This window comes from Canis lupus, chromosome 19 (genome assembly GCF_003254725.2).
Source record: "Canis lupus dingo isolate Sandy chromosome 19, ASM325472v2, whole genome shotgun sequence".
In the NCBI taxonomy this organism is placed as follows: Eukaryota; Metazoa; Chordata; class Mammalia; order Carnivora; family Canidae; genus Canis; species Canis lupus.
The window spans coordinates 52,473,633-52,500,393 of NC_064261.1; the positions used below are offsets into that span (position 1 = coordinate 52,473,633).

The window sequence follows — 26,761 nt, forward strand, 5'->3', positions numbered from 1 at the left end:
AAGCGGGCGCAGCTGGTGCTTCTTCCACTAGGACACGGGCCCTGGTGACTGTGGAGTCGCTGGCTTCTCTCTACAGCAGCAGAGGCACAGCCCTGGTTGACACCAAGCACATATGTCACTGAGCGTCGAGGTTCCCAAGTCATCATGGGGGTTATAAATCCAGTGACTCACAAACTCATTTAGCTTCCCACTGCAGTCACCTGGGAGTTCAGCGACACCGACGCTGGCCTTCTCCACTGGCGTGTTCCGCTGCCCATGTCCTGGAGTGGGGCTTGGGTATGGGGATTTTTAAAAGCTCCCCAGTGATTCTAATGTGCAGCCAAGGTCCTAGAATATTGTTTATAAACTGTTCAGGCCCAAATTAGCATTTTTACTCTACCTATCGAGGAGCAGATTTTATATATATCTTGTAAGGTTCTTATAAGGATCAAATGAGATAATGTCTGTAAATGTCTCAGCACAGTTCCTGGCAAGAATAAGGCCGCAATAAGTACTAATTCTTACTTGTCCCAACTGTGGGCGTGCATGCATGCACACGCACATGGGTGGGCACACACACACACACACACACATCACAACACAAACTACAGGTTAATAAAGTTACAGGAATTATGTAGTCAACTGAGGATCAATCTCAAATTCACTTTTAAAAAACCCTAATTATATTAAATTGCTCTAAGTTATAATAACCCACTTCTCTGCTTAAGGATGCCAATTCTAACTGATGAAAACATTTCTTCCTTGAACATTAGGTGTTGTTTTAGGATCATTTTGGTGAGTTGTAGTCTCCTACATATGCATAGTTCTAGGAGGTTCCAATGTGAGACTTCAAAGGCTTTATTCAAAGGTGAATATTTTATTAGATCAAATTCTAGCTATTTATTTTCTTAGCAATATGTTTCTTATCTCTCACAATGGAAAGCCAAAAGAAATTTGGTCAATTCAAAGTCCTGGCCAATTAGATTTTAAAAATGCTTTATTGTAGTTCTGAATGTTTTCATGACAAAACTGTACTCTTGCCTATGTGTTTATTTAAATCATGTTCAAACTAAAGAGAAATCATACAAATTATGTTTTGATCAAGGGAGTCACTTTCACTGATCTGCAGGCCAGTATAGTTTCAATTTCTTCCTGGAAGCCATTGGAGGCCTACTTTGAGGACAAGAGTACCCCATTACCTGAATAGGTCATGGCTATGTCACGACATGCAGGAGGGAGGGAGTTAGGAAACAGCATGTGTGAGACCTTGAGGTATGAAAGTGCTAGCTCGTATTAGGTAGTGAGGCTAGAGTGTTATGTACACTCGCATCTGCATCTTTGTGGCGACTTGATTCCTCATATTGACTCTGTGTAGTATAACTGTTTGTCAGTGAACTTTGTTCATTATAATGTAAGTACCTGACATTACGTTTTTGGTTATCAAGACATCCATTTCAAAGACATCTATCGCAGATAAACATATTGCCAACTGTTTGACACACCTATTAGCTAATCAGCTAGATAAGAAATCAGGCTGCCTCCTCCATGAAGCTCCCCTGTGAGCAAGTCCTGGGCAACCTAGACAACCGAGCACTCGAGTGACCATGCTTCCCCTTCCCATGCCTTTATACCTGTTCTTAGGTTTCAAATTCTCCAATAACGTGCGAGCCCACACCACACTAGCCCACCACCCTGCATCCCAATGAAGACACAAAAGGTCTTTGCTCTTCCTCCTTACTTGTGACGTCACTGTGGCTCTTGGGCATGCTGTGTACTCTCAGAGCCTCTGAGTAATAAACCTTGTTTTTTCTAAGTTTGCCGATAGGTATTGCTAAGATGCATCTTGCAATCATAATAAGAACCACAAGGGTTGGTCAGCCACGGCATTGGCTCTGGCTGGGGAAATGTTTGTGGGGGCTTGCCACGATGAACATGGGTCCAGGTGAGTGCTTCAGATATTTCTAGCTGATAACATCACTATCAGCAGGCTGAGACCGATGGGAAACGCTCTGTTATAGACAACCCCTCCCCCTTCAGTTTGCTTTGGCTCTATGGTAGAGGTCAACGATTTCCACAATAATTCTGAGTAACAAAACACCTCAAAACTTAGTGGCTCAACACACAAATATTTATTCTCTCTCACATCTGCAAGTTGTCCAGGAACTGGCTGGACTTGGCTCTAATCTCTGCAGCTTATGTCGGAGGCAGATTTATTCCACAAGTCTCTCATCTATGCTGGGCCAGTGGGCTACCTGGGGTCATTTCTCTCATGGCAAAATGTAAGTGGGTAAGCCCAACTACATAAGCACATTTCAAGCCTCGGCATAAATCATGTCTGCTAATGTTCCGTTGACCCAAAGTCAAGAGGCCAGGAAGTGTGCTCGGTTTACCGTAGGAGAAAATACAAGGTTTTATGAATTAAATGGCAAAAAGCAAGGATCCACAGAGGAGTGAGAAATGTGGGCTAAAAAGTTAACCTACAAGATCTACCAAGGTGAGGTTTTAATGATTATTTTATTCTGTCCTGGTCATCTAAAATCACCAGTGCTTTCTTCCTGTTAAGAGGTCACCATGGTCTTTGTTGACAATAATACTTCATCTGGTCCTTGTTCCCTTATGCTACATGAGTTATTTCCAAAATGAATGGATAAGAACAGTAATTCCTATACATTTGCTTAGGGAAAACATCTGGAGAGTTGTTTTTGTTTTTCTTCAGTTTTCATCTGGATGTTTGGCATTGTGTCAGAAGTTTTACTCTGAGAAGTTTAAAAAAGTGAATCTAGTTAGTGTTACTTCCTCTCTGCTTTATAATAATAGTGCACTAGAGTCTTACTCAAATGCCACCCCTGGGATGCGTGCTAGGAGCCGTGTTATAAGGGAAAGAGCAGGATAAATTTCTTCTGATGCTCATTCTCAACAATAAAGTCTCTTATAAATCTAAACCAATGGGTCATTTTAGAAATAGTCCCATGCCCATTTTTTTTGTCACATTACAATGAGATTCTAATATGTAGAAGACCCTTGGCATCCTTGGACTTGACAATCACAGTTTCTACTATTTACTAATGACCATTAGGTCATAACATGCAATCATTTGTCATTTTTGTTTGTTGAGATACATATTTGAATGTTGTGCGTCTCCCGCTTGGTGCCACAGTTTCATTCTCTAATTGTTGTTGCGTACATTTTTCTTAGAAAAAAATTAACTTCGATAGCAGTGTTTGTAAATTTGGAAATTTTCCAAGTATCTTGGGATAAGCAAACAGCAAAACCAGCAAGAGGTTTTAGAATATCATGTCAAAACTCAGCACTCAAAACCCTAGATTTAATCAGTATTGCAGACTCCTGTCAGTGGGTCATCTTCCACTAGATTGGATGCTACTGGAAGGAAGGGATCACATCTTACTTTTTCTTTTCTCTGCTTTAACCCACTGCTTGAATAAAGTAGGCACTCAATATATGCTTCATGAATGAGCGAGTAAATAAATGAATGTATGGAAGTCTGTCAATTAACAACAAGGCCCACCCTTTCAGGATGGTGTCAGAAGCAGCGGTCTTGTAACTGAATGGCAGATGGGAGAAGGTCATGGAGATTAAGACCAAACACCACTTTAACAGAGATTGATAGTAGACACATTATCAAGAGAAGTACTCAAGTCCAGGTAATAAGACAGTGAGCTATTTGCAGATCAGGGGTACAAGGTAAGGACTTTCCTAGCAAAAAAAAAAAAAAAAAAAAAAAAAAAAAATGCTACAGAAGAATGAGGTCACAAGGTCAGAGCAGAACAAGGAAGACTTCCTTTTGTGTGCCCTGAGTGTTAAATTAGAGCAGGAGGAGTCCTTAACCATCCATAACCAAGTACAAAAATAGTTCTTCAGCTGGAGGTGAAGGTCAAGTGACTTGCACTATAGAAAAGGACTATAGGGTTAGGAAACTCATGAGGTTGGAGCACCTGAGTGGCTCAGTGGTTGAGCATCTGCCTTTGGCTCAGGTCATGATTCCAGGGTCCCGGGATAAAGTCCCACATCAGGCTCCCCGTGGAGCCTCCCTCTGCCTGTATGTCTGCCTCTCTGTGTCTCTCATAAATAAATAAATAAAATCTTTAAAGAAAAAAAAAAAAAAAGGAAACTCATGAGATCATTGAACCATGTGTCATTAAATGTTGGAAAAAAGTATAATCTTCTTAAAGTCAATTTGAATAATGCTTAAAACCCTAGTAAATCTGGGGTGCATGTGGACTGATTTTGGTATTGTGTAATCTTGAAATGAAAGCAGTCCATCACATGAAGAATAAAGGAATCATTTACAATTCTTACTTATAAGAAGAATTATATAATCCCAAAGAACACTGCAGGAAATCCATTTCATGCTGCCTTTTAAAAATTCTCTTTCACCCACAAAAGTAAATGTTCTTTCCACACACGCACACACACAAAATGAATGGAGTATCAAATTTTAAAAGTTGGGGTAAAACACAAAATAAACATAGGAAAGAGAGAAAGAATGTAAATATGAAAGCAGACAAATGAATTATAAAACAGGAAACAAACAAAAAAATAAAACTAGTAACTGGAGAGTGAGAGTGAGAAGCAAAGTAAGAGCCTGTGGCTGCAGGGGTGAGGGGGAGAGAACAAAAATGGTGCATAAGTGGAGAGGGGTAGAAAACGCAAATCCACAAAATCACATGTCACAATAGAGGAAATAAGCATAGATACAGAAAAACTGAAAAGAATTTTAGAAGAATACTCACCTCTGTAGAAATAATTACAAACCTGGGAAGTAAGGGGTAAATAACCAAAACATATCTGGGAAAAGAAAGTTAAATAAAGCAAAAAAGTTGTCAAAAAATCATCATCCACAATGAAAAATGCCTGATCCATACAACCTCAATGGCCAATCTATGAAGTCTGTAAGAACTAAGAAACTCTCATTCTATTTAAAAATGTTTGTGAGCATAGAAGAAAAAAAAAGGAAAATTTATGAAGTCATTATTACTAAAACCTGACAAAACTGAATGGGTTGGTAAAATTAAATTTCAAAATTTCATCTATATTATTGTTGCAAAAATCAAAAGTATTGTCAAATAAATTAAAGTCATGTATTACAAGTCAATATTACACAATAACATATTACAAGAAAATTATAACCACTACCAGTTCATACCAGGAATGCAGGGATGGTTCAAGATATGGAACTTAACATGTACATATTAACAGATTTGAGGAGAGTAATCATTTGATCATCTCTGTAAATGTCAAAGAAGCATTTGATGAAATTCTTTAAAAATATAAATGGATTAATAAATCCCTAATTGTGACATAGAATTATCATGGGCTTAATGGTGAAATACTAGAAAAAGTCCTATAAAATTCATATTCACCCTAAGGATGTTTATCATGACTGGTATTAGTTGCATTTTTCTGGAAGTACTAGCAATGCCCTTAACCTAAATACAATGATCAGAAACATTGAAGTTAGAAAGGATGATGCCAACTTTTCATTACTTGCAGATTATATTAATACTAGAAAATGAGAGGAAATGACTATAACACTACTACAATTAGGAATTCAGTAGATTGAGTGTATAAGGATTAATATGCAAAATTTACTTATTGTCTTCAGTGTAGATTTATGAAAAAAAGAGAAAGCACCTAGAAATAAACATTCAGATTTGAAGAAAATTTTAAAATTCTACTGTGAGTGAAGCCTAAAACATTTAAATGCATATCAAGAACTGACTTGTTCTTAGAGAAGAATGATCAACTTTACATAGATAAACGGTATTTCTCAATTCTTTCATTATAGCCCTCCTTTTCAGATATTTCTTTTTTCTTAATTGTTCTCTCCCATTAAATTTTAATGCCACTGATAAACTAATATCTAGTTACATATTGTGCATATATATCTGTGCTTTGGAACGTAAGTTGTTTTTTTTTTTTTTTCCAAGAGTAAGTTTTTCACCTCCAAGAACCATTTTTTTTCTCTTTAAGGATGATATCATCCTGTTGAAAATGCGTAAAATGGACATTATCCCTTAATTAATTCAAAACTTTAAATTCATTGCCAATCAAAATGCCAACATTAACTTTTTGACAATAGATTCAAACTTACAGGACTAGCTAGAAAAGCTTCAAAATGTAAATACAGTGAGGGGGGCTAGCCCTTCTATCGGGGTATTAGATATATTATAGAAAAATAGTAATAAATATTATGTAACTGAATTTCCAGGATAGATATTTCATAAGTAAAGCCCATACATGGTGGAATTCAGTATGTGATTAAAAAATAGATTATCAAACAAATGGATTTTGAATAACCCAGGAGCCAGAAGAGAGAGGACAGGCAGTTCATCTCTATTACACTCTTCACACCAAAGTAAACAGAATGGTTCAAAGATTCTAACACAAAATGAGATGCCACACAAGTGTAGAAGAAAATATAAGGGAATTTATATTAGCTTGGAGGAAAAAGTCTGTAGAACAAGACACAACACCCAAAAGCTAAAAAAATTAAAGACTAATAGTTTTGCATAAAGTTAAAATATTTGTGTTGTTTTAAAACGCCGTAAGTGAAGTTAAAAGACAAATAGCACAATAGAACAAGATACGTTTGTATTGTATATGTAAGAAAATGACCGATATTCAGAAGGTATATTGAATTTAAATTAAAAAAAAATGCTTAAGACCACAGCAAATAGACTCTAGATACAGAAAAAAAAAATGCAAATAGCCTCTAACCACAAGAAAAAAGTGATATTCCACAAAATAAAACTTGAATGAGACATTGTTTTTCACATATTAATGCAAAATTGAAAATATCATGTAATATGATGTGTCATTGAGACTGTGTGGAAACAGAAATGTCTGCCCATTTCTACTGAGTATATAAATCAGCAAAGTCTATCTTTTAGAATAATTTGCCAATTGCTATGAAAAGGAAAACTTAGGGCAGCCTGGGTGGCTCAGTGGTTTAGCGCCGCCTTCAGCCCAGGGTGTGACCCCAGAGTCCCGGGATCGAGTCCCACGTCAGGCTCCCTGCATGGAGCTTGCATCTCCCTCTGCCTGGGTCTCTGCCTCTCTTTCTGTGAGTCTCTCATGAATAAATAAATAAAATCTTAAAAAAAAGAAAAAGTAAAGTAAAACTTTACTACTTGACCTATATTTCCAAGTCTAAATATATATTCGGCAGATACATTCATACTTGGACTTAAAGGCTTTTTTCTCAAGAATGTTCATTGCAGTATTTTTGTAATAGTGAAGTGTAAAATATCCAGCAATAAAAGACTACTTATATGATGGTGGTGCATACATATAACGGACTGCAGGGCAGCTATTGATCAGACACGGTAAGACGGAACAAAGTAAATTTGCTGAAAATTATATAGTATGAGTGACGGTTAGCTGTAGGTGTCAGCTCTGTTAGACCATGGCACCCACGTGTTTGTTTGAACACTAATCTGGCTGTTGGTGTCAAGGTATTTGTCGATGTGATTAATATTTATAATTAGTTGACTTTAAATAAAGCACATTACCCTTGATAATGTGGGTAGGCCTCGTAGAATCAGGGGAGCTCCTATGAGTAACACAGGTTTCCTGGAGGAGGAACTCTGCGTTCAGACTGCACATCGACTGCATTTCCAGCCTGCCCCTGTAGACTGCAGCCTTGCCGGTCCCCACGGCGGTGCGAGCACTACCTGAAATCTCTCTCTCTCTCTCTCTCTCTCTCTCTCTCTTTCTCGATTCTCAGTATATCTAGAGATCGGTTCCATTGGTTCTGTTTGTCTAGAGAACGCTGGCTGATACCCTGGGGTATTACATCTTTTTAAACAACTTGTACCTTTTGTGATTGTTTCTCTGATCATTGTCCTGAAGAACATTGAGGGGAATAGGAATAGGGGTTGTATGAACTTGTGACTGCAGCATCTAGTCGGGAGCGAGTCAGAAATGCAGACTCTCAGGCCCCAATGCCAGACTCCGGGAATCAGAATCTGCATTTCAAGAGGATGCAGAGATTGAGGAGCGCTGGCAAGGGATATGGGGATCGCACATGGGGATTCGGAAGGCACTGACTTCTTCACCTAGGCTCCTGGGTGCTCAACGATCCTTTCTGCGCAGACCTCAGTTCTCTACACCCTAACCCGCATGACGTACAAGCTACTTGCAGCCCCTCTGTCTTGCTACCCAAACTCCTTCCCGTATGCTGCCTATTGAGGGCCTGTGCACTTGGAGCTAACTTTATTGCTTCCCTTTTGAGAGTAATTCCTCCTCACTTCTTGGGATTTCCTACCCCTAGTCCTCGATGACCCCAATGTACAGGACATTCTGGAGCTTGGGGACGGGGACTGGATGTGGAGAGTGGCCACTGCCTACGTGGCTTTGTGGCCTTTGTCTCAGCAGTTGTGGGGGAAGAGGCTAGGCTCTCAAGGAGGGAGGATGGAATTTTTGTTGTTTCTGCTCATACTGTGTTTTAGGCAGATTTTTTCCCCTTAATTTGAAGCTTTTGTTCAACGACAGGATTTATTCCTTCATACTCACAGCACATCTTGAAAAATTTTAATTTGGAGTGTTAAAAAAAAAAAAAAAGCATAATTGGCTGCAAGAGGCCCGTGGAAGGTGAACTGATTTTATCAGAAGGCAAATTATCCAAGAGGAGCTCACTTGGTTTGGAGAAAAGCAGTGACCTAAACAGGAAAAGGGGAAAGAAATATAAAAAGATGACCTTCGAAAAAAATCTAGCCTGGATAAAACCTGAAAACTTTGCTTGTTCTTATTGTTAAGCTATGGGCTCTTATAATGTTTCCAAAGAATCAGTAAGCCTGAAGCCTGACGCAACTCGGTGTGACCTTGGAGTCTGCCTTCCTACAACACTAAGGACTTTCCAACTACTCGGCCCCCAAATGAATTCATTAGGCTGCTCTGAGGCTTAGGAAAAGGAGTTTCTATTTTGTAGGCGCCCTTCGCCCCTGCTCAGCGCTAACTTTGACACTTAGACACATTCTGCATGCAGCGCATTGCCTCCAACTAACCACCCCCAAACCTCCAAGATCTTCCTGTCTCCACTTGTCCAAGTGTTTTCTGTACACTGTAGGCCTAGAGACCAATCAAATCCCATCTCTCCAGCATAGTTCAGTGCCACAGGGTACCTCTGCCAAGCACATCTCACTGCAGACGGGGAAGGGCAGGTGGGGCTCTAGGCTTATGCCAATTAAAAACATTTTTTGTCTGAACCTTTTCACTCCAACAATCATGGAAAGCTAGGCCCAAGCCTGGACACAGGTGTAGAGTTATTTCAAAGAATGTGTATTTATATGACTAGATAAAAACATTATTATAATATGATAGCCCAGCTGACTTGAAGTTAACATGTAATGGCAGAGATACCGTTAGCCAGGTATCTCTGACTCATTGTTGGACTAAAATTTGCACATTGTTGGACTAGAAATTGTTGGTATTTCAAAGAACTAACATGTGAGTTACCTCCAAAGCATGGAGGACTCCAGTATTTTGATATATCCGTATGGTGTATGTGAAGCTTTCCAATTTTATTGCTATAGTAGTGAATTCTTTTTTTCAAACATAATTTTATGTAGAACCTCCACATTTAGAATGGAAAAGTGATAATACTATTCAAGGAGCTAAGGAGGCCCAAATTGCCCCTGTTAAGACTGCTTCACACCCATAATATACTTGGGACAATCATGCAATCCTGGAGCTCCCTGGAATTTCATTTGCAAACTACTGGTCTAGATGAAAACCAGCTTGGATTTGGTGTTCTCAAGTGTGGTGTATACCTCCTAATGTTCCTGAGCAGTATACTAAGTGAATTTTAACCTTTCTTAGCTTAGAATGATCATTTTGGAAACCATAAGATATGCTCTTATACCTTATAGCTAATGCAATACAGTAGAAAGAACATGGACCACAGAGTTCACAGTACACAACGCACGGAACAGCTGTCCTTTAGCAAATAACTTAACCTATCCTAGTTACTTAAGAGCAAAATGCATATATCAAAATAATACCTGACTTACAGAGTTTATTTTTATTTTTATTTTTTTTAATTTTTTTTTTTTTTTTTTTTTTTAATTTATGATAGTCACAGAGAGAGAGAGAGAGAGGCAGAGACACAGGCAGAGGGAGAAGCAGGCTCCATGCACCAGGAGCCCGATGTGGGATTCGATCCCAGGTCTCTAGGATCACGCCCTGAGCCAAAGGCAGGCGCCAAACCGCTGCGCCACCCAGGGATCCCGACTTACAGAGTTTAGTATAAAAATTGAGTAAAATCATGCCTGCCACATTGCAAGTAACACATAATTTACGTGGAAGGCATAGGGAGAAGGAGTTGGTAAGACTGCTGTCCACCTAAACTCATACTTCCCATTCAGAGACTGAATTTCTCTGCTCACATATTGGCCAAATGAGAGGACTTACCCTCACCACCATTTCAGGGCCTTCTTTGGGACCACAGAGTATTGTTATCTAGTATGAATGCACAAGTCTGACCCATCTCCGTTGCAGGCCCGAGGCTTTCTCTCTTCTGTTGGTTGGGTGCTCTATACCTCCATGAGGCCAAAGTGTAAGGTGAGGGATAGACAGTAATACAATCAAGAGAGGTGACATAGGGGAAGGATGACCTGTTTATCAGTTTGTTGTACCTTGCAGATCTGCTGGGGCCCAACTAGCACAGATACCACTTCCATCAAGTAATGGGTTATTGGGGCATCTGTCTGGTTTTATGACTTGGAAGATCTAATGGAATCATGTAGACTCAGGTTAGTCACTTACTGTCCCACGGTAGAAGCCCGGTCTTCAGTAGGCTAGAAGCTGCTTTGCTAAAAGTGAGTAATTTTCTGCCGCATAAGACCCAGACTTGCCCTAAACTCCTTGCTGTCTCTGCCATGACTTTTCTGTTGGGAATGGCATCCAATCACCATGGACACCTCTGGCATCAGCAGGTCTGCTGTATCTTGTGGGCTGTGTGACAAAGCCAATTGTCAGGTAGAAATCAAATGATGGAGTTCTTGAATACCTTGCTGAGAGTCTGCTTTTTAGAGTTGTTTCTAGATATCAACTGTCTTACTGTAGGTTCTGTAGGAAAAACAGAGCCTGAGACAAACACTTACATACACGTCATTCATTTGGGGGAAAATTTTGCAAGACACAGAGGCCAGGGACTGGGAAGAATGGAATTGGGATGTAAAGAGAGTCAGTCCATTGGGTCATTCTCATATTGCTCACACAGTGGGCAACTGGGCCTCCCCTTGGCTTTTGAGACCTTCTGAGGGTGAAGGTTCAGCATTATCCACCCAAGGGACAGAAGAGGGGGCTATTTATCCATTGACTCTGCCCTGTAGGTCAAAAGTGTCCTCCAGGAGAGTTGCTTACACACTAGAATGGCTCTTTGTGGTGTTCCTGTGGCAACAGCAGAGAAATCCGAGGGCTGAAAGGGTCCATAGAATGCAACCCAAGCAAGAGACTTTCAGGTCACCTACAGCCCATCACTGCAACCACTACTGAGTAAAAAATAAATAAATAAATAAATAAAAATAAAAATAAAAATAAAAATAGTAGCTAAGGCAGGTAAGTGGTTCCCCTTATACAAAAGGGCTGTAGCTAGTCATGTTTTAGTAAGAATAATAAAGTGATCGCTATTGCCCTTTTACTTTTTAGAATTATTATTTTTTTGGCTGATAGCTATCATTTTTTTGTACTGCCATTCCTATGTTTTTCTATGGCACTATTTTAATCTCTCACTAATCTTTGATTTTTCTTCTGCTCTGAGTTTGAAAGCCAATTGAGTAGTTGGTTAGGACTATGCATAAAGTGAGAGCAACTAGGCCCCGCAGGAAGACTGAGGTGATCTTTAACAGGCATATGAGGATGGTAACTAAACTTATTGTGGTCATCGTTTCACAATATATGGAAGTCAAACCATTATTCTGTCCACCTTAAATGCATACAGCGATGTATATCAATTGCATCTCCATAAAACTGAAAAAAAATTGTTTATTAATTTTAATAAGCACATATTGTTATGACTTTTGAAATATCTAGTTAGCCTACATAGTGCCTCTTTATCTCCTCTTAATTTCCCAGCCTCATATTCTGGTTGGGTGAAATGATTACAGAGCCAAATTATAAACTAACCTGGGCTATTGCTATGATTACACCAAACAACGTTATTACCATTACTATTATTTTGTAATGAGGTAAAAAATTTTAAATTGTATCATAACATTCTGCTAATTATTATAGTTTTATTTTGTTAGTGAATAGTTACAGCCGGGACACATATGTGAAAGTAGCGCTAATTGATTTTAGTTTAGGTTCATTATGTTAAAAACAAAAATTAAAGAACCGTTAAGCCATACATAATAAGATAACATAAACAGAACTCCCATTTCAGGATTCCTGATTTATGTTCCCAGAAAAGAAGGATATTTATTTTGAAAATGAAAGATTTAAATCAAATATCTGCTTCCTCCAGTGTTTTACAAAAAAATAAAAAAGTAGTAAGAACAAAAACAATAATGGGAGAAAATAAGGAAATTCAACTTCAAATGGCTTTTATCTTTGATACAGGCTCTAATAGTTTAAATTAACAAAGATTAAAATGCAAATATTGATTTTGGTGTTGGCTGGATTTCCAGGGTCTTTGAAATGTTTAGAAAACAGTCTGCACATTTCATTTCCTTTTTATTTGGACAATGCATTGTTGCCAGCATTTCTTTGATTTTCACATCTGGAATCACTAAAACATACAGCTGGGAAGAGCCACCAGTGATATTTTGTTTTCTTGACTAAGAACAAGAACCTTGGCCTGATCAAAGGCTAATCTTCTGGGCAAGTTAATGACGAAATCCTAAGTAGTGAGGAGAAGATGAAGGCTAAGGTACCAGTGAGCACGGGATTTGGAATTGAGTTTGTCACTTTACTTCTCTGAGTTTTGCGAAATGCTGTTAACGAGATCGTACTGCCTTTACCAAGCCTCCCGAATCCCATGTCTGCTCACACACATGGTAAGTCACACCCCCCTCCCACCTCTGCTGCTGGTCAGGGTCTTATCCACACATGCAGCAGATGAGAGAGAAGAGCGTGGCCCACTTTCTTGCCAGTGATTCGCCCCAGGTGGGAACACAGGACACAGAATATCAGGGGTGAAGCTCCATTAAAGGTTCCACCTTGTATCTCTGGACAAAATAACAAGATACAGACTTTATAAATCTGATGGATTAGAAATAGTCTAAGAAAGCCAAGAAGAAAATAACACAGCAGTTATCTTGTTTTAAGATCTCTGAACTTCCCTCAAAACCAAACCTAAACAGCTTATGTAAAGGAATAGTAATGAATATAGGAAGGTAAGTGGCTCAAATGGTCTTTCTTTTTATGTCATTTAGGAGACACAAGAGTCTAAATTGGTACAAATACTTTGGAAAACTTTTTGGCAGCACTTATGAAAGTTAAACATAAGTAAGACCCAGCAATTTTTCTCCTGGCAACATATCTAATAGAAATGAGTGCTTAGTTCCTGCCAGAGGCACATGCAAGAGTGCCTAGACCAGCTTTATCCACAGCAGCCCCAAAACTGTTAATAACTCAAACATCCAACAGTAGAATAATTCAGCAAACCTAGGTCTAGCAAGAGTGAGTCCAGTTTTATCCATAGCAGTCCCAAACTGTAAACAACCCAAATATTCACCAACAATAGAATAATTCAGCAAACCTAGATCTGGCTATAAAACAGAATATTAAAAGTAATAAAAAGAAAAGAATACTGTTACATACAATAACATGAATGAATGCCATATTGACATGATGTTAAGTAGAAAAAAAGATACATCAGAGCAAAGCTGTATGATTACATTTATATAAAATTCAAAATTTCTGAACCAATCTATTGTAATTAGAAGTCAGTTCAGTGGTCATCCCGGGGTGGGGGTATAGACTGGTAGGAAACATGGGGAGCCTGTGGGAAGCTTGAAACATTCTGTATCTTGATCTTGGTCTTGGTTGCACAGAAGTATACATACTTATGCTAAAATCCCTCTGGCCAGCCACCTGAGATTTGTGTCCTTTACTATAACGGACATCTCAATTGGAAAGAAAAACTCAAGGTGGCGAACTCTAATAATACACAATCAAAATGGGAGGGGCCCCTGGGTGGCTCAGTCTGTGAAGCATCTGTTTTTGGCTCAGGTCATGGTCTCCAGGTGCTGGGATCGAGCCCCACGTGGGGCTCTCGGCTCAGCGGGGTCTGCTTTTCCCTCTGCCTCTGCCTCTGTGCTTGCTCTCTCTGTCTCAAATGAATAAATAAATTCTTTTTTAAAGAAGGCAAAATGGAAAATTACTATTGAAACTAATGATACTGTAAGCCATTGTTTTCTTTGAAGAAAATTCCACTGGAAGAAGAATTCTTTAACTATTTATATAAAAATTTCAGAAAACCAAAACACTCAAATGCATATAGTCAATTAAAGTAGTCACCTCGGAGTGACTGTCCTCCAAGGACTGTCCTCCACCTTGGAGGCTACTGTTGCCTCCAACAAATTGCCTTGACATTATCTCTTGTTGTTCGAGCCCCTTTCTAAAAACTGTCTTCCTAAACTTTGGGATATTATTTTGAAAATGCGTAAGGGGTGATCTTTGCCCTATGAAAGTGCCCTAAGTTTTTACAATGTATAAATAACTCAAAACCACTTCAGGCTGGACAGAAGATTTGCGATATGACTAATGACATTTTTGTTGTTGCTCAATAATCAGGCACCGTTGACTAAAAAAATGAGAGTAATTATGCTGTCTGGCTCCAAAAGTATTTGTAGGGTTGATTCCAAAGAAAGTTTCCTAAAATGTGCAGACCTTTGTTAGTATCAGAGATTAAAAGTTTCGACTCACCAAAGCCTAACAGGTTTGCTGTCAAAAAGAACTTGGCTCTTGGAACCCACACAAGTCCAAATCCAGAAAACGAAGTAGCTTCATATTTATTTCAGCAATTCCACCAGGCATTTATCATTGCATACCCTATTCTCAGGAGGTACCACCACCATAATTTACAATAAGGTAAGGAAAAAACCCCAGGGAGCTTCATCTCTAGTCCAAAGAAGATCTCATTTCTCTTTGAAGAGACAAATGCCTCTGCTCTGCCAGTGGGGAAAGGGTGGGGGTGGCTGGGGTTTATCGCAGCGACGTAGAAGTCACTTTCTCTCCAGTTTTCAAATCATCTATTTTATTTAACCAAGTAAATACGTGATTTTTACTCTCACATCTTTCGCGATTATCTAGGCATTCTCACTCTTCTATTTGAAAAAGCACAGGATGCAGCCAGCAGACAAGGCTTCCCATTTACTACCTCCCTGCAGGGTGATAGTGGAAGGTGGCTGATATTTCTCAGTCTCAGTTTCCTTGTTTGTGAAATGATGATGATATCATGCTACCTTGCCAGATGGTTGGGAAGTATTTAAAGAGCGTTCTTGGCTAAAGATCAGGGGAGAGTCCCTTCTCCTTTCTAGGCTCTGCCTTAATTAATCTGCGCTTTTTATAAGCATTAAGGGAACACTTAAGAGCTCCAAGATGAGCCAAAAAGGATTTTCTAGAAGTTCTTTTAGTTTCTTCTCTAGATAATATTAGGTATTATTCACATATTTCTCACATTGGATTTTTAGCCATATTTCTTTTAGGAGGAGGCTTCTTTCTTTGACTTCTATCAAAAAAGTTAAACAGAGACGAGACAGGTACCTTCTAATCTCATTTCTCTAGGAATGAGAAAACCCACCTCTCTTTTTTATACTTGACTGATGGAGAGTGATGACATCCAATCCCATCTCATTTCTTAAATGGGTCCCTGAGATGGGAATGTCCTCTCTTTTCTTAACAGGAGTATGACAAAATATAAGCGTGTAACAGCTCTTGGGACAGAGCAAGATATAAATATTTCAGTGACTATCTCATGATTTTATTCCTTCTTCATGTAACTTATATAAAGCCTTTCTATTGAAGAACCGATGGGTGCAGTGCTCTTAAAGGTGTGTGATCCATATTTATTTGGGGCAATTTGGCTCAGCAACATTACAGCAAAGCTTTAATTGCCTTGGCATAAAGTTACTTAGGTCATCAACTCAGAGACCACCATTTATGAGTATCATTCTTATGACTAACAGATATTCTTGTTGTTGAGTTTACTTACTTCCCAAATCTATGATTGCTGTTTGCATTAGCTTCTTAGACATTGTCACATAAGATCGTTCTATTTAATTTGTCCCAAATTATCACCACAAACTGAAGTTTGCTCTAATTCACCTTAGGTTTTTGGAGCCAAGGTTGATACTCCCGGCCACCATAAACATCAAACCAAAATGCAACGTACACTTCTGAGTTATGTGATCTTCCTTCCTAGGAGAGCACAATAAATTTAGGCTTCCTACCTTTATAGGCTCTAATAGGCACTGAGAGAACATTAGTTGGTTTAATTAAGATGGCACTCATGTAATTACCAAGCCTGATGCTAAAACTGCACAGTCTTATGTTATGTTTTAAAAAAAAAATGGTTTGATATGACAGCCAGTATTCCTTAAAGCAATGCCAGCTTTTTGTTTCTTTGTTTGAGTTTTGGCTCTGGGTTTGTCTTTAACAACAAATGCAATAAATAGAATTCTAGGTCTCCCAGATTAAACCAGTAAAGCAAACCAACTGGAGCCATTGGTATACACACAGAGATGCGCCGACAAGTTAAGGAGTACAAATATAACAGAATTGATAAAAAAGAAAGTAAGTGAACTGGTACTTCTAAAGGTAGCAGCACTGCAGTGCGGCTTTTCTAGAACTTGCTTGTTGGCAGAATTGGGACCTTGTAGAAAAGATCATCCTGATCTGAAGGCACGTTTTTAGGTTTGCATATTCATTCTCTGGCCACTACTAATTCTCTTCCTGCACGAACCTGCAAATTGAAAGCCATGACTCAAGTTGGACAACTTTTCCACTGTTTATTTCTAAGATTCGTCGTTGCTATGGTTACCTGGATCCAGGGCTCATCTTCACTTCCCTGAGGAAGGAGTGCTTGTTGGATCGCCCAGTTGCCTACTCAGTGGATGCTGGAAGGAGTGCAGTGTGGTGTTAGGCTGAAGGCCTCCTCATGAGTTCCTTCAATTCTCTCACACTGGGGTGGGACTGATTCTCTCCACAAGGTTGCCAAGGTTTATTCCAGCTGGATGGCTTCAGGACAATTAGAGTATGCTTTAATTACTAAAGAGCCATTTAGATTTATACAGAAACTGGAGAAGAAACTTAAACTATCTTTTTACTTCACATGCTTCATAGTTCTTGGTCCCTGAAGGGCCCAACATATTGAGCCTTTCTTTCTCCACTCGACAGTCTAAATGACCCAGATCTGAAGTATAAAAAAAAAAGGAATTTCTTTGAGTTCTTCACCACTCAAAATTCTAGTGAATAGTACTGAATACCCTGTTAGTAAAAACATTTGGTATAAAACTAGGTATTGCTGAACATACTCTTTTACCCTCTTCGCATACTATTTACTAGTGCTGATATAGGATGTATAAAGACAAGTTATAATTAGCATTTGTTCCAACCCACTGATTACTTCTGTAGTTAATAAAACACTTGCTCTCTTCCCAAATGAACTGCATTCCCATACAATCTAGTCTCTACTACAGATAATGTCCAAGTATATGATTTGTTCTATAAAAACATACATTGGAAGTCCATGGTTGGTTTCCATGTACAGCCCTCTCCACAAAGGCCTGCAATATAGTTTCAATCCCCTCCAGACTTCTGCTACAGAGGTTAAGATATGCTAGAAGTTGAATTGCTTCCATCACAGAGAAATGTTTTGCATTTCAGGTTCTAAATAGGCAGAAAGGCAGAAGGCCAGGATGATTCTGGGGAAGTTATTTTGCAACTTCAGCATTGGGAATTAATAGCCTTCACTAGAAGTAATGAGATTATGGTACCCTAATTAGGAAAAGATGGACTAAAGGCTTTAGGATTTGGTATTTGTCTGAGTTCTAATTTAACTGAATCCCAAGAGATATATGATAACTATGCCCAAATGAATGCTATTCTATAAATCCAGCCCAACTGGGTGACTGAAGACCTTTCCCAAAGCCTCATGCCATGCCTCCTTGTTAAGGGCAGGGTCTTGGGAAGGGTCTGTTGATTTGGGTGAGTGTGAAGCATACACAGTGACTAGTATAGAATCTAGAGATATTTAGCTGATTGAGATGAATACAAATTCTGAATCTTTTGTAATAATCTGATAAAAGGTCGACCCAACAATATCCGTTTCTCCTTTGGAAGTAGTTAACTACTAAAACAGGAATTCTCAGGAAGACTCCCTGAATTAATGACACATGTCCTTTCAGACTTACATGCAACAGAAGACAGAGCTTCAGACACTCCTGTCTCTGAATTGCCTTTAATCAATATGCATTTAGTACTCTGAGTAATAGTGATATGCTAATCAAGTCCAAGACACCTGTTTAAATCCCACCACAATGAGATAACATATGCGAAGACTAGCCCAGAACTGGGAAGGGTTAGCATTTTTCTTTTCCCTTAGCAAGCATGTAAGTATGGCTGTCAAAATGAGCTTATAGATGTAAAAACAGCTCACTGCAGAATTTTGAGATAGTATTATTCAGCTTTTTGAGGAGTCATACCTAACTGAAAGAATATAAGTAATTGTTTAGGGAATTTACTTGGGCTCTTTCATGCAATTACTAGTCACTTCATCAATATTATTTAAGTAAAAATGCATTAAGATTATAATCCATACTAATAATGTAATCTATGTCTAAAATTTACATACAGGATTTTTCATTAGTATTTTATGTTTTTATAACTTTTAAAATGAGGAACACTACTCGTATAAAAATGGTATCTGGTTAAAAAATATATGCTGATATTTCATAACTTAAGACCATGCTGGAGGGGTGCTTGGATGGCTCAATTGCTTGAGCATCTGACTCTTGATTTTGGCTCAGGTCATAATCTCAGGGTCCTGGGATCATGCTCTGCATAGGGCTCCTTGCTCAACAGGAAGTCTGCTTGAGGGTCTTTTTCTCTCCCTCTTTCTGTCTCTCCCCACTGCTTTCTCCCCCTCTCTGTCTACAATAAATAAGTAAATCACAAAAATAAAATAAAAACTAAACTGGAAAAAATATTTAGTGACCTAGGAAAATAATCATGATTAGTTTTTGGGTAAGAAAAAGAGGTTGCAAAATAGTAGGTAGAGAGTATATGTTAAACACACACAGGCCCATACATACAGATAGATAAGGAACTTTTTCAAAGATGCGTAAGAATTATACAAAATAATAGTGTAGAAATTCTGGGCTTTTAGAAAATTCATATCTGTACTTTAATGTACTGTGTATACTTCTCTCAATGAATGTACATTACTCTACATAACAGGAAAAATACACTTATTACAAAAGAAAAAGAATAGACATAATAAAAACAATTAGCCGAACTGGTCATAAGAGATTGTGTAAGTAAAACACCTGGTGGACTGAATTTCCCAGTTTTCCACCAGTTGTTTGGATTATGTAGGCTTAGCCTCATTCGCCAGTCTAAAAACAGACTTCAGGAGAGTCAGACTCCCACAAAAAAGAAGTAGATAGCAAGAGCAGAGGTTATTAATTTGTCCATTCGACCCACCATCCAATTCCCTTGTCTCATGAACCTCCAGCCCAGGGGGAGTTTGTAGCTCAGTGTAGCAGTTAATTCCCAGCAGCTATGTGAGTGTTTGTGGTGGAGGTGGCCTGGTGGTCTAGAGAGTGGAGGGTGGTCTTAAGCAGATGTCCAAGAAATCCAGATGTTAACGAAGATCACTGATTGTAAAAATACAGCAATATTTCATATCATTCTAATAGGGGAAATGCAACAAAGCAAAGGCCAAAAGCAAATTTCTGCAGAAAAATAGCCATCTGGGGGTACCTGTATGGCTCAGTTGGTTAAGTGATCAACTCTTGATTTCAGCTTAGGTCATGATCTCAGGATCATGAGATCAAACCCAGCATCGGTTCCTTGCTCAGCAGGGCACCTGCTTTTCACCCCCTGGCCCTCCCCCAGCTTGCACACACTTGCTCTCTTTAAAAATAAATAAACCTTTAAAAAAAAAGAAAAAATAGTCATCTGAAGCATAAGTTCAGATTATTTTTGCTTATCATAGAAGACCTAGAAACTGAGCCATACACCAAGCATTTAAGACGTTTCCTCTTACTTAAATGAAAATAAAAATCATACATTTCTTTTTTTTTTTTTAAATCATACATTTCTAAGGGATTAGGCTTAATTGGAAAATAAATGTTACTTGGGATTTTAACACACATTTACTTACCAACACTAAATCATGGCTAATTTACTTGCTTTGACAGTCTTTATTTTTGAGGAAGAAAGTGAACATATAGGCATCCTAGTAGGTACTGGTCTCTGTTATTTTGTCTATTTTTCACTTTCACTGCCTTATTTTAACTTGAAATAGGTTTTGAATATACAATTTCTAGGGGCAGTCATAACATTGTCTATATCATCCCTGTGTGCCTGCTAGGAGAAAAGGAAGAGGCCAACACTTCCTGGTCCTGGGCTAGTTCTTGCACATATTATTTCATTGTGGTGGAATTTAAACAGATGTCTTGGTCGTTATTAACATATCACTAACACTCAGCATATTAAACGCCTATTGATTAGAGACAGTTCAGAGACAGAAATATCTGAAGCTCTGTGGTCTATTAAATGTAAGTCTGAAAGGAAAGGCATCATTAATCCAGAGAGTCTTCCTGAGAATTCTTGTTTTAGAAGCTATTTCTAAGCAGAATTGTAGACAATATTGGGTGGATCTTTTATCATATTATTACAAAAGAATTAGAATTTGTGCTCATCCCAATCAACCAAAATGCCATTGGATTCTATACTCTTGGCAGTCTATGCTTTCTGGAAATGTAAAAGTTCAAAGTAAATAAATTCTAGAGAGACCTTTCTTGAAATGTCATACCTTAATAAAATATTGTCGTATATTTATTCATTGTATTTGCTCGTTATTGGGTTGTCTTTAAAAAAAAAAAAATATATATATATATATAAAGTACATGACCAGAGAGAATGAGCTGATATTCTGCAAGTGTCAATGGAATCTAAGTACCTGCCTCTGCATCACGGCTTACTTCTTCTGAAGGCATAGCTGGGGAGAGGCATGCAGAAAAATCTCGGGTAGGCAAACATAAAATTGTAGCATGTGGATTTTAGGTCTGACCCAGAGTGCTTGAGATGGAATCAGGCTTTTATTTTTATTTTTTTAAAGATTTTTAAATTTTTATTTATTTATTTATTCATGAGAGAGAGAGAGAGAGAGGCAGAGACACAGGCAGAGGGAAAAGCAGGCTCCACGCAGGGAGCCTGATGTGGGACCCAATCCCAGGGCCCCAGGATCAGGCCCGGAGTTGAAGACAGACGCTCAACCACTGAGCCCTCCAGGCGTCCAGGAACCAAGCTTTTAAAGCAGGTGTTATGTATGACTGAAGGTGTTATATGTGGCATCTGATCAAAATTATGCTATTTCATTCTCTAAGGATGATTGGGAACATAAATAGGATTTTTTAATAGGATTTTTTAAGCTAGACTTCCGACCTACCCCCCTGGCTTAGGGTCAGCTCTCCCTCAGGATGCCGCTTACCTCTTGGCTCTACCGAATGGGATCGTAATGTTCTTACTCTACTGTAACATGTATGACGTTTGGCCACATACCCTGCCCCCGGTGTCACCCTGGCCCCCACATTCTTGATTTTTCCCTCTTGAATCCATGTTTCCTTTCATCCATAGTAGTTGCCAACTTGTGATGCAGTACATAAAGTACTGATTTATTATGTCTTTTATAGTCTCCACTACTAGAGTCTAAGCCTCATGAAGACAACGCTATTCTCTACTTGTTCATTAATCTGTCGCCAGCACCCGGAACACTGCCTTCCTTATGAGAGAAGCCCCTTATGTTGTTTTTAAGTGCATGAAATGCCTTATGTGTACCATATGCTCGAATGAGATATTGTATGAGCTGTACATGTAAATAATTATTATTTTTTTAATTCGAGAATCAACTACTAAAACTAATTATGTGGGCGCACCAGGGTGGCTCAGTAAGTTAAGCACCGGCCTACAGCTCAGGTCATGATCTCAGGGTTCTGGGGTGGAGTCCCCAGTTGGGCTTCTTGCTCAGAGGGGAGTCTGCTTCTCCCTCTTCCTCAGCCTCTTGCTACTACTTGTGTTCTCTCTCTCCCTCTAATAAATAAATAAAATCCTTAAAAAGTAAAATAAAACTAGTTACAAAATTCCTTCATTAATTTTGTCAATATATACTCAGGCATGATTTGTATGATTCTCTGCAGAAATTCTGGGGAATCCTAATTCTGTACATTCTGAGAAAACTGAACATTGAGGATCCAAGCAAACCTCCTTCGTTAAATGGTGCTATACCCTACACCAGTGTCTCCCTGGGACTAGGTCCTTATAAAAAAAGTTAGGAAATTGCTTCCTTTCTTTGTGGCAATCAGGAGATTACTTTTTATGTGTAGTGGGACAATTTGTATTTACCGAGGTATCTGAGATGTTCATTTGTGTTTTGCTTTTACTGCCGTCAAAGAAACAAAGCAAATGGGGTCTATTTATGTTTTCTTCTCTGTTTCTCCTTCTTCCAATTTTTAAGAAGGAAGCCAGCCCTTTGCCCCTCCTTTTTCCAGGTGCTGCCTCAGAAAACAAACATTGCCCTATACGTTGTGAAAGACTAAGCTTATTGTGGAGTGAATGCCAGGTGTTTCAAGAGTGGGAGGAGAGGGCTCCCACTGGGTTGAGGAAAGATGAGGGAGGAGACAAGTACAAATTTTCTAGGGTCTTCTTGGCTCTAACTTGGAGTTGGATGGGAAGCTATAAGAGAGTTTTGAGCATAAAAGTGACATATTGTGACTTTCATTTTGACAGGATCGCTCCGCTGCTTTATTGAGAATAATCTGAGGGAGACAAAGGATGTATATAGCAGGGAGAGGGGTCAGGAACTACTCAGTAGTCTTGGCAGGAGATAATAGCTCAAACCAAAGTGGAGGCTGTGAGATTGACAAGAGTGGACAACTCTTGGAGAAAGCAGACTTTTGGGTGCTATTTTTTAACGAGAATCAGGGATGGGAGTGTCTTGACCCATTTAAACCCTCTCTAGCCTGTATCTACCCCTCAGCATGTATTCCTGGGGCTGATGGGATTTGAGTGTAGTCTGCAGATGTGAACGGAGAAAAGCTAGTTGGCCCACACAGGCATTGAACCCATGACCCCGATCTCATTAGCTTCTGCCCCAATCAATCTAGCTAAATGTGGGCCAAGAAACCACAGAAATCCATGCCCCACCTTCCATTCAGTCTTACACAGTCTAGGCATTGTCTGACAACCTCACATAAAGTCCTTGAAGTTTTTTTTACCTTTGTTGTTGGAATAGTAGTAAATGTCTATAAAATGGATTTAAAAAATAAAGCAAAGTTTACACAGAGGTCTGCCAGTAAAACAGGAAACTCAGTCCATCCTGCACACATGTAGCCATTTTCAGAAAGTCAATATTTTTATAGGTTCATTTTGATAGTATTTTTATTGAAAATAATTAAAAGGTTTCTGAGTTTGCTCACTTTTCCACACGAGATCAATTCACCTCCTGGGCACACAGTTGTATGTTCTCACAGGCTCACAGGAGGTAAAGAAATACCCTATATTACAGCTCTAAGGGTAATAAGAGATAGGTATAACCACCTCTTGAATAATAATTTGTAAACCCTTCTTCACCCAAGGCACAATGTTCCTTCACAGGGGGATAGTCACGTGGGAAACATGCCAATTATAAGGCAATTGGTTTGTTTTTCTAGCAGATTTGCTTTATTAGGAGTCCCCTAATGTGTTACACATTCTCTTACAAAGTGTGACAATTTATGGTGCATTCTGGGGATTTCAGAAAAGGGAAAGATCTTGCAAATTATTATCTGTGACAGAATTATAATTTTACAAATGATTAATCTCAATCATCCGTCTCTTTTTCCTCTTGGGTTAAGCAGGAAAATTATATCCTGCAAAATTAGCTGTCAAAATGTGAGCCTGTGGTTTTTGGAGTATTCGTACATCGAGAAAATGAAAAGAAGATCTTTATTAATGAGCTGGATTAAATAAATAAAAAGGTTATTGTAGGAGACATGCTGCTCTGTTGCTACAATATGTCTTATGATTTCCCAGTAGTCAGATAATATTTACCAAATTGAATCAGGATTCGATATGACTATTACTTGTTTCCAGGGATATCCTATCATCTAAGTATGGTATTTTTAACCTATGCCTTCTTTTTGGACTGGGTACAACAGATAATGCATGTTATTGTCCTTTGTTATTCAATGACAATGACTCTAGGTAAATATTTTGGTGACAGAAGCATATGGGAAGTATCTCAGAGTGGAAAACATTTTGTATATGTCACCGGAGCATTGCTGAAGTCAGAGAGCAGCAGTTTAGGGAATGAGATTTAGAGAAAACTAGAAATCAAAGACCATGTGAGCAAACCAAGGCATCTTGAAATCAGCTATGTCACCAGATACCACTTTGCAACTTCAGCACAATGAACATTAGGTGCCAACATTCTTGCAATGTGTATTATCTATTACCTTGACTAGTACTTATACATGCAGATGTGTCATCCTCTCCCAAGCTAGGCTGCAAGTTTGGTTACTGGAGTATAGTAGGCACTCAATGAATTAAAAAGAAAGGAGGAAGACGGAAGGGGATACCGAATACAGCAGATGGGTTAGAAATAGCAGTGGTTCACAAGTTGGGGTTCCATTGATACCTAATCATGTGATGAACACCAGAGCAATGCACATCATGATACATCTTTTAACTTGGAAGAAAGAGTCAGGGACTGTAAGTTTTTCAAGCACAGAAAATTTTTAAAAATTGAGCTTTTGTAAAGGTTAACGATGCTCAAGGCTGCCTTCAAACACAAAGGTGTAGTTACTGTGGTCTTCTCACCTCCAGCAAGGCGGAGGCATCCCCCATGATGTTGTAAAAAAGTAGGTATCTGGAAAGGGCTAGTATCCAAAATCTATAAAGAATTTATGAAACTCAACAAATAACCAAATAATCCAGTCAAGAAACAGGCAGAAGACATGAAAAGACATTTCGCCGAAGAAGACCTGCAAATGGCCAACAGACACATGACATGACAAGATGCTCCACATCATTCAGCATCAGGGATATACAAATAAAAACCACAATGACTTACCTCCTCATATGGGTCAGAATGGCTAAGATTAACAAGTCAGGAAACAACAGATGTTGGTAATGATGCAGAGAAAGGGGAACCCTCTTAAACTCTTGGTGGGAACGGAAGCTGGTGCTGCCACGTATGCGGGTTCCTCAAAAAGTTGAAAATAGAACTACCCTATGACCTAGCAACTGCAATACCGGGTATTTACCCCCCAAAGACACAAATGTAGTGATCCAAAGGGGCACCAGCACCCCAATGTTTATAGCAGCCAAGTCCACAGTAGCCAAACTATGGAAAGAGCCAAGGTGCCCATCAATAGATGAATGGGTAAAGAAGACGTGGGGATGGATGCCTGGGTGGCTCAGTGGTTGGGCGTCTGCCTTTGTCTCGGGGCATGATCCTGGAGTTCCCTGATCGAGTCCTGCTGCCAGGCTGTCTGTGGGGAGCCTGCTTCTCCCTCTGCCTGTGTCTCTGCCTCTCTCTGTGTGTCTCTCATGAATGAATAGATAAAATCTTTTTAAAAAAAAAAGGAAAAAGAAGATGTGGTGTTTATATATATATATATATACAATGGAGTACCACAAGAGAAAATGAAATCTTGCCATTTGAGATGACATGGATGGAATTAGAGGGTATTATGCTAAGCGGAATTAGTCAATCAGAGAAAGACAATCAGATCTCAGTCATATGTGGAATTTAAGAAACAAAACAGGACCATAGGGGAAGGGAGAGAAAAATAAAACAAGACAAAATCAGAGGGAGATAAACCAAAAGAGACTCTTTAATCATAGGAAACAAATTGAGGGTTGCTGAAGGGGAGGGGTGTGGGGGTCGGGGTAACTGAGTGATGGACATTAAGGAGGGCACATGATGTGATGACCACTGGGTGATATATAAGATTGATGAATCACTAAACTCTACTTCTGAAACTAATAATACACTATATGTTAATTAATTGAATTTAAATTAAATGGACCTCACCTTAGGTCTGCCCATTTTAAACTCAGCAGAATTTCCAGACCTCAGTGTATTGTAAAGTCCATTTTAAGGTTGCCAGAGCTGAGGACCCCTGGTAAGGATGATTGCAGCCATTGTTTCTGGTGAGGGACTGGAAGCTTCTTGACTGGTTCCATTTGCTCTTTATCACTTGCGTTTTAGTTCGAATCTGCATTTTGAGGAAGAGAACATCTCACACACATTACCTTCATAAAAAAGAGAGATGATAATGAGGGCACACATATTTTGGAACTGAAAAACGACAAGAGGAACCAACCAATTATCCCGAGCCACATTTTCCATCTCTTTCTCCCCAGGTTGCTCTCACAAACTCCCGGCATCTAGCCGCATGTCTGCTTTTCTTTCCATTCTCTATAGAAATGCTTCCTCATTCTTTATGTACTCAATTTTTTGTCTATAACAGAGCCTCTACCTCTTCTTAATTTCTGCTCCTCCTGACCTCAATTTCTACCCGAGCCTGGAGAACTGCCCAGACTC

At 39.0% G+C, this 26,761-nt stretch overlaps 2 long non-coding RNA genes across 2 annotated transcripts in view; one reads left to right on the forward strand and one right to left on the reverse strand.

The window, feature by feature from the left end:
- Nucleotides 1-26,761, forward strand: part of LOC112649605 (uncharacterized) — a 44,519-nt gene that overhangs the window by 9,348 nt on the left and 8,410 nt on the right. The window lies entirely within an intron of this gene.
- LOC118351541 (uncharacterized) lies at nt 8,518-11,356 on the reverse strand. The gene is made up of 2 exons (XR_007403824.1): nt 10,765-11,356; nt 8,518-8,660 (listed from the first exon to the last, which is right to left on the reverse strand). It is a non-coding gene; the product is annotated as an uncharacterized LOC118351541 (long non-coding RNA).